Below are 14,346 nucleotides of genomic sequence, written 5' to 3'. Positions count from 1 at the left end.
ACTGGGGTACAGTTCCACACACACTGACTCTCACTGCGCTAAGGGTCCCCTACACACTGACTGTCACTGGGGTGAAGTTCTACACGCCCTAACTCTCACTGGGGTACATTTCCACACACACTGACTCTCACTGGGGTACAGTTCCACACACACTGACTCTCACTGGGGTACAGTCCCACACACACTCACACTGACTCTCACTGGGGCACAGATCCACACTCACTGGGGTACAGGTTCCACACACTGACTCTCACTGGGGTACAGTTCCACACACACTGACACTCACTGGGGTACATTTTCCGCACACTGACTCTCGCTGGGGTACAGGTCCACACACACTGACTCTCACTGGGGTACAGTTCCACTCACACTGATTCTCATGGGGGTACAGTTCCACACACACTGACTCTCACTGGGGTACAGTTCCACTCACACTGACTCTCACTGGGGCACAGTTCCACACTCACTGGGGTACAGGTTCCACGCTCTGACTCTCACTGGGGTACCGTTCCACACACACTGACACTCACTGGGGTACAGTTCCACACACACTGACTCTCACTGGGGTACGGGCCCCCTGCACACTGACTCTCACTGGGGTGAAGTTCTACACGCCCTGACTCTCACTGGGGTACATTTCCACACACACTGACTCTCACTGGGGTTCAGTTCCACACACTGACACTCACTGGAGTACATTTCCATACACACTGACTCTCACTGGGGTACATTTCCACACACATTGACTCTGACTGGGGTACAGTTCCACACACATTGACTCTCACTGGGGTACAGTTCCACACACACTGACTCTCACTGGGGAACGGGTCCCCCACACACTGACTCTCACTGGGGTACAATTCTACACGCACTCACTCTCACTGGTGCACAGGTTCCACACACTGACTCTCACTAGGGTACAGTTCCACACACACTGACTCTCACTGGGGTACAGTTCTACACGCACTGACTCTCACTGGGGTACAGGTTCCACACACACTGACTCTCACTGGGGTACATTTCCACACACACCTACACTCACTGGGTTACAGGTTCCACACAATGACTCACACTAGGGTACAGTTCCAAACACACTGACATTCACTGGGGTACAGGTTCCACACACTGACTCTCGCTGGGGTACAGTTCCACACACACTGACTCTCACTGGGGTACAGTTCCACTCACACTGACTCTCACTGGGGTACAGTTCCACACACACTGACTCTCACTGGGGTACAGTTCCACTCACACTGACTCTCACTGGGGCACAGTTCCACACTCACTGGGGTACAGGTTCCAGACACTGACTCTCACTGGGGTACAGTTCCACACACACTGAAACTCACTGGGGTACAGTTCCACACACACTGACTCTCACTGGGGTACGGGTCCCCCACACACTGACTCTCACTGGGGTGAAGTTCCACTCACACTGACTCTCACTGGGGCACAGTTCCACACTCACTGGGGTACAGGTTCCAGACACTGACTCTCACTGGGGTACAGTTCCACACACACTGACTCTCACTGGGGTACATTTCCACTCACACTGACTCTCACTGGGGTACAGTTCCACACACACTGACTCTCACTGGGGTACCTTTCCACTCACACTGACTCTCACTGGGGCACAGTTCCTCACTCACTGGGGCACAGATTCCACGCACTGACTCTCACTGGGGTACAGTTCCACACACACTGACTCTCACTGCGCTAAGGGTCCCCTACACACTGACTGTCACTGGGGTGAAGTTCTACACGCCCTAACTCTCACTGGGGTACATTTCCACACACACTGACTCTCACTGGGGTACAGTTCCACACACACTGACTCTCACTGGGGTACAGTCCCACACACACTCACACTGACTCTCACTGGGGCACAGATCCACACTCACTGGGGTACAGGTTCCACACACTGACTCTCACTGGGGTACAGTTCCACACACACTGACACTCACTGGGGTACATTTTCCGCACACTGACTCTCGCTGGGGTACAGGTCCACACACACTGACTCTCACTGGGGTACAGTTCCACTCACACTGACTCTCACGGGGGTACAGTTCCACACACACTGACTCTCACTGGGGTACAGTTCCACTCACACTGACTCTCACTGGGGCACAGTTCCACACTCACTGGGGTACAGGTTCCACGCTCTGACTCTCACTGGGGTACCGTTCCACACACACTGACACTCACTGGGGTACAGTTCCACACACACTGACTCTCACTGGGGTACGGGCCCCCTGCAAACTGACTCTCACTGGGGTGAAGTTCTACACGCCCTGACTCTCACTGGGGTACATTTCCACACACACTGACTCTCACTGGGGTTCATTTCCACACACACTGACACTCACTGGGGTACATTTCCATACACACTGACTCTCACTGGGGTACAGTTCCACACACACTGACTCTCACTGGGGTACATTTCCACACACACTGACACTCACTGGGTTACAGGTTCCACACAATGACTCACACTAGGGTACAGTTCCAAACACACTGACATTCACTGGGGTACAGGTTCCACACACTGACTCTCGCTGGGGTACAGTTCCACACACACTGACTCTCACTGGGGTACAGTTCCACTCACACTGACTCTCGCTGGGGTACAGTTCCACACACACTGACTCTCACTGGGGTACAGTTCCACTCACACTGACTCTCACTGGGGTACAGTTCCACACACACTGACTCTCACTGGGGTACGGGTCCCCCACACACTGACTCTCACTGGTGTGAAGTTCTACACGCCCTGATGCTCACTGCGGTACATTTCCACACACACTGACTCTCACTGGGGTACAGTTCCACACACACTGACACTCACTGGGGTACATTTCCACACACACTGACTCTCACTGGGGTACAGTTCCACACACACTGACTCTCACTGGGGTACGGGTCCCCCACACACTGACTCTCACTGGGGTACAGTTCTACACGCACTGACTCTCACTGGTTTACAGGTTCCACACACTGACTCTCGCAGGGGTACAGTTCCAAACACACAGACTCTCACTGGGGCACAGTTCTACACGCACTGACTCTCACTGGGGTACAGTTTCCACACACTGACACTCACTGGGGTACAGGTTCCAAACACTGACTCTCACTGGGGTACAGTTCCACACACACTGACACTCAGTTGGGTACATTTCCACACACACTGACTCACTGGGGTACATTTCCACACACACTGACTCTCACTGGGTTCAGTCCTACATGCACTGACTCACTGGGGTACAGTTCTACATACACTGACTCTCACTGGGGTACAGTTCTACATGCACTGACTCTCACTAGGGTACAGTTCCACACACTGGCTCTCACTGGGGTACAGTTCCACACACAGACTCTCACTGGGGCACAGGTTCCAAACACTGACACTCAATGGTGTACAGGTTCCACACACTGACTTTCACTGGGGTACAGTTCCACACACACTGACACTCACTTGGTTAAATTTCCACACACAGTGACTCTCACTGGTGTACAGTTCCACACACACTGACTCTCACTGGGGTACAGTTCTACATGCGCTGACTCACTGGGGTACAGTTCTACATACACTGACTCTCACTGGGGTACATTTCTACATGCACTGACTCTCACTATGTACAGTTGCACACACACTAACTCTCACTGGGGTACAGTCCCACACACACTGACTCTCACTGGGGTATAGTTCTACACTCAATGACTTTCACTGAGGTACAGTTCCACACACACTGACTCCAACTGCGGTCCGGTTCCACACACACTGACTCTCACTGGGGTACAGTTCCACACACACTGACTCTCACTGGGGTACAGTTCTACATGCACTGACTCACTGGGGTACAGTTCCATTCACTGACTCTCACTGAGGTACAGTTCCACACACTGACTCTCACTGGGATACAGTTCCACACACACAGATTCTCACTGGGTTACACTTCCACACACAGAAACTCTCACTGGGGTACAGTTCCACACACACTGACTCTCACTGCGGTACAGTTCCACATGCACAGAATCTCACTGGGGTACAGTTCCACACACACTGACTCTCACTGGGGTACAGTTCCACACACACTGACTCTCACTGGGGTACATTTCTACATGCACTGACTCACTGGGGTACAGTTCCACACACACTGACTCTCACTGGGGTATAGTTCTACACTCAATGATTTTCACTGAGGTACAGTTCCACACACACTGACTCCAACTGGGGTACGGTTCCACACACACTGACTCTCACTGGGGTACAGTTTTACACACACTGACTCTCACTGGGGTACACTTCCACACACTGACACTCACTGGGGTACAGTTGCTCACACACTAACTGTCACTAGGGTACAGTTCCACACACACTGACTTTCACTGGGGTACACTTCCACACACTGACACTCACTGGGGTACAGTTGCTCACACACTAACTGTCACTAGTGTACAGTTCCACACACACTGACTCTCACTGGGGTATAGTTCTACACTCAATGACTTTCAATGAGGTACAGTTCCACACACACTGACTCTCACTGGGGTACAGTTCCAGTCACACTGACTTTCACTGAGGTACAGTTCCACACAATGACTCTCACTGGGGTACTGTTCCACACTCACTGACTCTCACTGGGGTACAGTTCCACACACACTGACTCTCGCTGGGGTATAGTTCTACCCACTGACTCTCACTGGGGTAAAGTTCTACATTCAATGACTTTCACTGAGGTACAGTTCTAAACGCAATGACTCTGACTCGGGTACAGTTCCACACACTGACTCTCACTGGGGTACAGTTTCACACACTGACTCTCACTGGGGTACAGTTCCACACACACTGACTCTCACTGGGTTACAGTTCCACACACACTGACTCTCACTGGGATACAGTTCCACACACTGTGACTCTCATTGGGGTACAGATCCACACACACTGACTCTCACTGGGGCACAGTTCCACACCCACTGACTCTCACTGGGGCACAGTTCCAAACACACTCTCATTCAATGGCGCACAGTTCCCCACACACTGATTCTCACTGGCGTCCGGGTTGCACACACACTGACTCTCACTGGGGTACGGGTCTCACTCACATTGACTCTCACTGGTGTACAGTTCCACACACACTGACTCTCACTGGGGTACAGTTCCACACACACTGTTTCTCACTGGGGTTCGGGTCCCACACACACTGACTCTCACTGGGGTACAGATCCAGACACACTGACTCTCACTGGGCTACAGTTCCACACACACCGACTCTCACTAGGGTACAGTTCCACACACACCGACTCTCACTAGGGTACAGTTCCACACACACCGACTCTTACTGGGGTATGGGTCCCACACACACTGACTCTCACTGGGGTACAGTTCCACACACACTGACTCTCACTGGGGTACAGATCCACACACACTGACTCTCCATGGGTTACAGATCCACATGCACATACTCTCACTGGGGTACAGTTCCACACACACTGACTCTCACTGGGGTACAGTTCCACACACACTGACTCTCACTGGGATACAGTTCCACACACACAGACTCTCACTGGGGTACAGTTCCACACACACAGACTCTCACTGGGGTACAGTTCCACACACACTGACTCTCACTGGGGTACTGTTCCACATGCACAGAATCTCACTGGGGTACAGTTCCACACAAACTGACTCTCACTGGTGTACATTTCTACATGCACTGACTCTCACTGAGGTACAGTTCCACACACTGACTCTCACTGGCGTACAGCTGCACACACACTAACTCTCACTGGGGTACAGTTCCACACACACTGACTCTCACTGGGGTATAGTTCTACACTCAATTACATTCACTGAGGTACAGTTCCACACACACTGACTCCAACTGTGGTACGGTTCCACACACACTGACTCTCACTGTGGTACAGTTCCACAAACGCTGACTCTCACTGGGGTACAGTTCTACATGCACTGACTCACTGGGGTACAGTTCCACACACTAACTCTCTCTGGGGTACACTTCCACACACTGATACTCACTGGGGTACAGTTGCTCACACACGAACTGTCACTAGGGTACAGTTCCACTCAAACTGACTCTCACTGGGGTACAGTTCCGCACACACTGACTCTCACTGGGGTACAGTTCCACTCACACTGACTCTCACTGGGGCACAGTTCCACACTCACTGGGGTACAGGTTCCACACACTGACTCTCACTGGGGTACAGTTCAACACACACTGACTCTCACTGGGGTACGGGTCCGCCACACACTGACTCTCACTGGGGTGAAGTTCTACACGCCCTGACTCTCACTGCGGTACATTTCAAAACACACTGACTCTCAATGGGGTACAGTTCCACACACACTGACTCTCACTGGGGTACAGTTCCACACACACTGACTCTCACTGGGGTACGGCTCCCCCACACACTGACTCTCACTGGGGTACAGTTCTACACACACTGACTCTCACTGGTGTACAGGTTCCACACACTGACTCTCGCAGGGGTACAGTTCCACACACACTGACTCTCTCTAGGGCACTGTTCTACACGCACTGACTCTCACTGGGGTACAGGTTCCACACACTGACACTCACTGGGGTACAGGTTCCACACACTGACTCTCACTGGGGTACAGTTCCACACACACTGACACTCACTTGGGTACATTTCCACACACACTGGCTCTCACTTGGGTACAGTTCCACACACTGACACTCACTGGTGTACAGGTTCCACACACTGACTCTCACTGGGGTACAGTTCCACACACACTGACACTCACTTGGGTAAATTTCCACACACACTGACTAGCACTGGGGTAAAGTTCCACACACACTGACTCCCACTGTGGTACAGTTCGACACACTCTGACTCTCACTGGGGTACAGTTCCACACACACTGACTCTCACTGGGGTACAGTTCTACATGCACTGACTCACTGGGGTACAGTACCACACACTGACTCTCACTGGGGTACAGTTCTACACACTGACTCTCACTGGGGTACAGTTTCACGCACACTAACTGTCACTAGGGTACAGTTCCACACACACTGACTCTCACTGGGGTACAGTTCCACACACACTGACTCTCACTGGGGTACAGTTCCACACACACTGACACTCACTGGGATATAGTTCTACCCACCGACTCTCACTGGGTTACAGTTCCACACACACTGACTCTCACTGGGGTACAGTTCCACACACACGGTCTCTCACTGGGGTACAGTTCCACACACTGACTCTCACTGGGGTACAGTTCCACACACACTGACTCTCACTGGGATTCGAGTCTCACACACAGTGACTCTCACTGGGGCACAGTTCCACATACACTGACTCTCACTGGGATACCGTTCCACACACACTGATTCTCACTGGGGTTCGCGTTCCAGACACACTGACTCTCACTGGGGTACAGGTCCACACACACTGACTCTCACTGGTACAGTCGCACACACACTTACTCTCACTGGGGTACAGTTCCACACACACCGACTCTCACTGGGGTACAGGTCCACACACACTAAATCCCACTGGGGTACAGTTCCACACTCACTGACTCTCACTGGGGCGCAGTTCCACACACACTGACACTCACTGGGATACAGTTCCACACACACTGACTTTCACTGGGGTACAGTTCCACACACACTGACACTCATTGGGGTACAGATCCACACACGCTGACTCTCACTGGGGTACAGTTCCACACACACTGACTCTCACTGGGTTACAGTTCCAAACACACTGACTCTCACTGGGGTACAGTTCCACACACACTGACTCTCATTGGCGTACATTTCCTCACACACTGACTCCCACTGGGGTACAGTTCCACACACACTGACTCTCACTGGGGCACAGTTCCACACACACTGACTTTCATTGGGGTACAGATCCACACACACTGACTCTCACTGGGGTACAGTTCCACACACACTGACTCTCACTGGGGTACAGTTCTACATGCACTGACTCACTGGGGTACAGTTCCACACACTGACTCTCACTGGGGTACAGTTTCACACACTGACTCTCACTGGGCTACAGTTCCACACACACTGATTCTCACTGGGTTACAGTTCCACACACACTGACTCTCACTGGGGTACAGTTCCACACACTCTGACTCTCATTGGGGTACAGATCCACACACACTGACTCTCACTGGGGCACAGTTCCACACACACTGACTCTCACTGGGGCACAGTTCCAAACACACTCTCTCTCAATGACGCACAGTTCCACACACACTGATTCTCACTGGCGTCCGGGTTCCACACACACTGACTCTCACTGGGGTACGGTCTCACTCACAATGACTCTCACTGGTGTACAGTTCCACACACACTGACTCTCACTGGGGTACAGTTCCACACACTGACTCTCACTGGGGTACAGTTCCACACACACTGACTCTTACTGGGGTACAGTTCCACACACACTGACTCTCACTGGCGTTCGCGTTCCACATACACTGACTCTCACTGGGGTATGGGTCTCAATCACATTGAATCTCACTGGTGTTCAGTTCCAGACACACTGACTCTCACTGGGATTCGGGTCTCACACACAGTGACTCTCACTGGGGCACAGTTCCACATACACTGACTCTCACTGGGATACTGTTCCACACACACTGATTCTCACTGGGGTTGGCGTTCCAGAAACACTGACTCTCACTGGGGTACAGGTCCACACACACTGACTCTCACTGGTACAGTCGCACACACACTTACTCTAACTGGGGTACAGTTCCACGCACACCGACTCTCACTGGGGTACAGGTCCACACACACTAACACCCACTGGGGTTCAGTTCCACACTCACTGACTCTCACTGGGGCGCAGTTCCACACACACTGACACTCACTGGGATACAGTTCCACACACACTGACTTTCACTGGGGTACAATTCCACACACACTGACACTCATTGGGGTACAGATCCAAACACGCTGACTCTCACTGGGGTACAGTTCCACACACACTGACTCTCACTGGGTTACAGTTCCAAACACACTGACTCTCACTGGGGTACAGTTCCACACACACTGACTCTCATTGGCGTACATTTCCACACACACTGACTCCCACTGGGGTACAGTTCCACACACACTGACTCTCACTGGGGCACAGTTCCACACACACTAACTTTCATTGGGGTACAGATCCACACACACTGACTCTCACTGGGGTACAGTTCCACACACACTGAATCTCACTGGGGTACAGTTCTACATGCACTGACTCACTGGGGTACAGTTCCACACACTGACTCTCACTGGGGTACAGTTTCACACACTGACTCTCACTGGGGTACAGTTCCACACACACTGATTCTCACTGGGTTACAGTTCCACACACACTGACTCTCACTGGGGTACAGTTCCACACACTCTGACTCTCATTGGGGTACAGATCCACACACACTGACTATCACTGGGGCACAGTTCCACACACACTGACTCTCACTGGGGCACAGTTCCAAACACACTCTCTCTCAATGACGCACAGTTCCACACACACTGATTCTCACTGGCGTCCGGGTTCCACACACACTGACTCTCACTGGGGTACGGGTCTCACTCACAATGACTCTCACTGGTATACAGTACCACACACACTGACTCTCACTGGGGTACAGTTCCACACACACTGTTTCTCACTGGGGTTCGGGTTCCACACACACTGACTCTCATTGGGGAACGGGTCCCACACACACCGACTCTAACTGGGATACGGGTCCCACACACATTGACTCTCACTTGGGTACGGGTCCCAGACACACTGACTCTCACTGGGGTACAGTTCCACACACACCGACTCACACTAGGGTACAGTTCCACACACACCGACTCTCACTATGGTACAGTTCCACACACACCGACTCTTACTGGGTTACGGGTCCCACACACACTGACTCTCACTGGGGTACAGTTCCACACATACTGACTCTCCATGTGGTACAGTTCCACACACACAGACTCTCACTGGGGTACAGTTCCACACACACTGACTCTCACTGGGATACAGTTCCACACGCACAGACTCTCACTGGGTTACAGTTCCACACACAGAGACTCTCACTTGGGTACAGTTCCACACACACTGACTCTCACTGCGGTACAGTTCCACATGCACAGAATTTCACTGGGGTACAGTTCCACACACACTGACTCTCACTGGGGTACAGATCCACACACAATGACTCTCACTGGGGTACAGTTCTACATGCACTGACTCACTGGCTTACAGTTCCATTCACTGACTCTCACTGAGGTACAGTTCCACACACTGACTCTCACTGGGATACAGTTCCACACACACAGATTCTCACTGGGTTACAGTTCCACACACAGAGACTCTCACTTGGGTACAGTTCCACACACACTGACTCTCACTGCGGTACAGTTCCACATGCACAGAATCTAACTGGGGTACAGTTCCACATGCACTGACTCTCACTGGGGTACAGTTCTACATGCACTGACTCACTGGGGTACAGTTCCACACACACTGACTCTCACTGGGGTATAGTTCTACACTCAATGACTTTCACTGAGGTACAGTTCCACACACACTGACTCCAACTGGGGTACGGTTCCACACACACTGACTCTCACTGGGGTACAGTTTTACACACGCTGACTCTCACTGGGGTACACTTCCACACACTGACACTCACTGGGGTACAGTTGCTCACACACTAACTTTCACTAGGGTACAGTTCCACACACACTGACTCTCACTGGGGTACACTTCCACACACTGACACTCACTGGAGTACAGTTGCTCACACACTAACTGTCACTAGTGTACAGATCCACACACACTGACTCTCACTGGGGCATAGTTCTACACTCAATGACTTTCACTGAGGTACAGTTCCACTCACACTGACTCTCACTGGGGTACAGTTCCACTCACACTGACTTTCACTGGGGTACAGTTCCACACACACTGACTCTCACTGGGGTACTGTTCCACACTCACTGACTCTCACTGGGGTACAGTTCCACACACACTGACTCTAGCTGGGGTATAGTTCTACCCACTGACTCTCACTGGGGTATAGTTCTACATTCAATGACTTTCACTGAGGTAGAGTTCTAAACGCATTGACTCTGACTGGGGTACAGTTCCACACACTGACTCTCACTGGAGTACAGTTCCACACTCTGACTCTCACTGGGGTACAGTTCCACACACTGACTCTCACTGGGGTACAGTTCCACACACACTGACTCTCACTGGGTTACAGATCCACACACACTGACTCTCACTGGGATACTGTTCCACACACTGTGACTCTCATTGGGGTACAGATCCACACACACTGACTCTCACTGGGGCACAGTTCCACACACACTGACTCTCACTGGGGCACAGTTCCAAACACACTCTCTCTCAATGGCGCACAGTTCCCCACACACTGATTCTCACTGGCGTCCGGGTTCCACACACACTGACTCTCACTGGGGTACGGGTCTCACTCACATTGACTCTCACTGGTGTACAGTTCCACACACACTGACTCTCACTGGGGTACAGTTCCACACACACTGTTTCTCACTGGGGTTCGGGTTCCACACACACTGACTCTCACTGGGGTACAGTTCCACACACACTGACTCTCACGGGGGTATGGGTTCCACGCAAACTGACTCTGACTGGGGTACAGTTCCACACACACTGACTCTCACTGGGGTACAGTTCCACACACACTGACTCTCATTGGGGTACAGATCCACACACACTGACTCTCACTGGGGTACGGGTCCCAGAGACACAGACTCTCACTGGGGTACAGATCCAGACACACTGACTCTCACTGGGGTACAGTTCCACACACACCGACTCTCACTTGGGTACAGTTCCACACACACCGACTCTCACTAGGGTACAGTTCCACACACACCGACTCTCACTATGGTACAGTTCCACACACACCGACTCTTACTGGGTTACGGGTCCCACACACACTGACTCTCACTGGGGTACAGTTCCACACATACTGACTCTCCATGTGGTACAGTTCCACACACACAGACTCTCACTGGGGTACAGTTCCACACACACTGACTCTCACTGGGATACAGTTCCACACGCACAGACTCTCACTGGGTTACAGTTCCACACACACCGACTCTTACTGGGGTATGGGTCCCACACACACTGACTCTCACTGGGGTACAGTTCCACACACACTGACTCTCACTGGGGTACAGTTCCACACACACTGACTCTCACTGGGGTACAGATCCACACACACTGACTCTCACTGGGGTACAGTTCCACATGCACAGACTCTCACTGGGGTACAATACCACACACACTGACTCTCACTGGGGTACAGTTCCACACACACTGACTCTCACTGGGATACAGTTCCACACACACAGACTCTCACTGGGGTACAGTTCCACACACACAGACTCTCACTGGGGTACAGTTCCACACACACTGTCTCTCACTGGGGTACTGTTCCACATGCACAGAATCTCACTGGGGTACAGTTCCACACACACTGACTCTCACTGGGGTACAGTTCTACATGCACTGACTCTCACTGAGGTACAGTTCCACACACTAACTCTCACTGGGGTACAGCTGCACACACACTAACTCTCACTGGGGTACAGTTCCACACACACTGACTCTCACTGGGGTATAGTTCTACACTCAATGACTTTCACTGAGGTACAGTTCCACACACACTGACTCCAACTGGGGTACGGTTCCACACACACTGACTCTCACTGTGGTACAGTTCCACACACGCTGACTCTCACTGGGGTACAGTTCTACATGCACTGACTCACTGGGGTACAGTTCCACACACTAACTCTCTCTGGGGTACACTTCCACACACTGACACTCACTGGGGTACAGTTGCTCACACACTAACTGTCACTAGGGTACAGTTCCACTCAAACTGACTCTCACTGGGGTACAGTTCCGCACACACTGACTCTCACTGGGGTACAGTTCCACTCACACTGACTCACACTGGGGCACAGTTCCACACTCACTGGGGTACAGGTTCCACACACTGACTCTCACTGGGGTACAGTTGAACACACACTGACTCTCACTGGGGTACGGGTCCGCCACACACTGACTCTCACTGAGGTGAAGTTCTACACGCCCTGACTCTCACTGCGGTACATTTCAAAACACACTGACTCTCAATGGGGTACAGTTCCACACACACTGACTCTCACTGGGGTACAGTTCCACACACACTGACTCTCACTGGGGTACGGGTCCCCCACACACTGACTCTCACTGGGGTACAGTTCTACACGCACTGACTCTCACTGGTGTACAGGTTCCACACACTGACTCTCGCAGGGGTACAGTTCCACACACACTGACTCTCACTAGGGCACTGTTCTACACGCACTGACTCTCACTGGGGTACAGGTTCCACACACTGACACTCACTGGGGTACAGGTTCCACACACACTGACACTCACTTGGGTACATTTCCACACACACTGACACTCACTTGGGTACATTTCCACACACACTGACTCACTGGGGTACAGTTCCACACACACTGACTCGCACTGGGGTACAGTGTAACATGCACTGACTCACTGGGGTACAGTTCTACATACACTGACTCTCACTGGGGTACAGTTCTACATGCACTGACTCTTACTAGGGGACTGTTCCACACACTGGCTCTCACTGGGGTACAGTTCCACACACTGACACTCCCTGGTGTACAGGTTCCACACACTGACTCTCACTGGGGTACAGTTCCGCACACACTGACACTCACTTGGGTAAATTTCCACACACACTGACTAGCACTGGGGTACAGTTCCACACACAGTGACTCCCACTGGGGTACAGTTCGACACACTCTGACTATCACTGGGGTACAGTTCCACACACACTGACTCTTACTGGGGTACAGTTCTACATGCACTGACTCACTGGGGTACAGTACCACACACTGACTCTCACTGGGGTACAGTTCTACACACTGACTCTCACTGGGGTACAGTTTCACGCACACTAACTGTCACTAGGGTACAGTTCCACACACACTGACTCTCACTGGGGTATAGTTCTACACTCAATGACTTTCACTGAGGTACAGTTCCACGCACACTGCCTCTCACTGGGGTACAGTTCCACACACACTGACTCTCACTGGGGTACAGTTCTACGCGCACTGACTGTCAATGGGGTGAAGTTCTACACACATTTACTCTCACTGGGGTACAGTTCCACACACACTGACTCTCACTGGGGTACGGGTCAGCCACACACTGACTCTCACTGGGGTACAGTTTTACACGCACTGACTG

This window comes from Cetorhinus maximus, unplaced genomic scaffold (genome assembly GCF_964194155.1).
Source record: "Cetorhinus maximus unplaced genomic scaffold, sCetMax3.hap1.1 HAP1_SCAFFOLD_370, whole genome shotgun sequence".
Taxonomy (NCBI): domain Eukaryota; kingdom Metazoa; phylum Chordata; class Chondrichthyes; order Lamniformes; family Cetorhinidae; genus Cetorhinus; species Cetorhinus maximus.
This window is presented reverse-complemented; position numbering follows the sequence as displayed.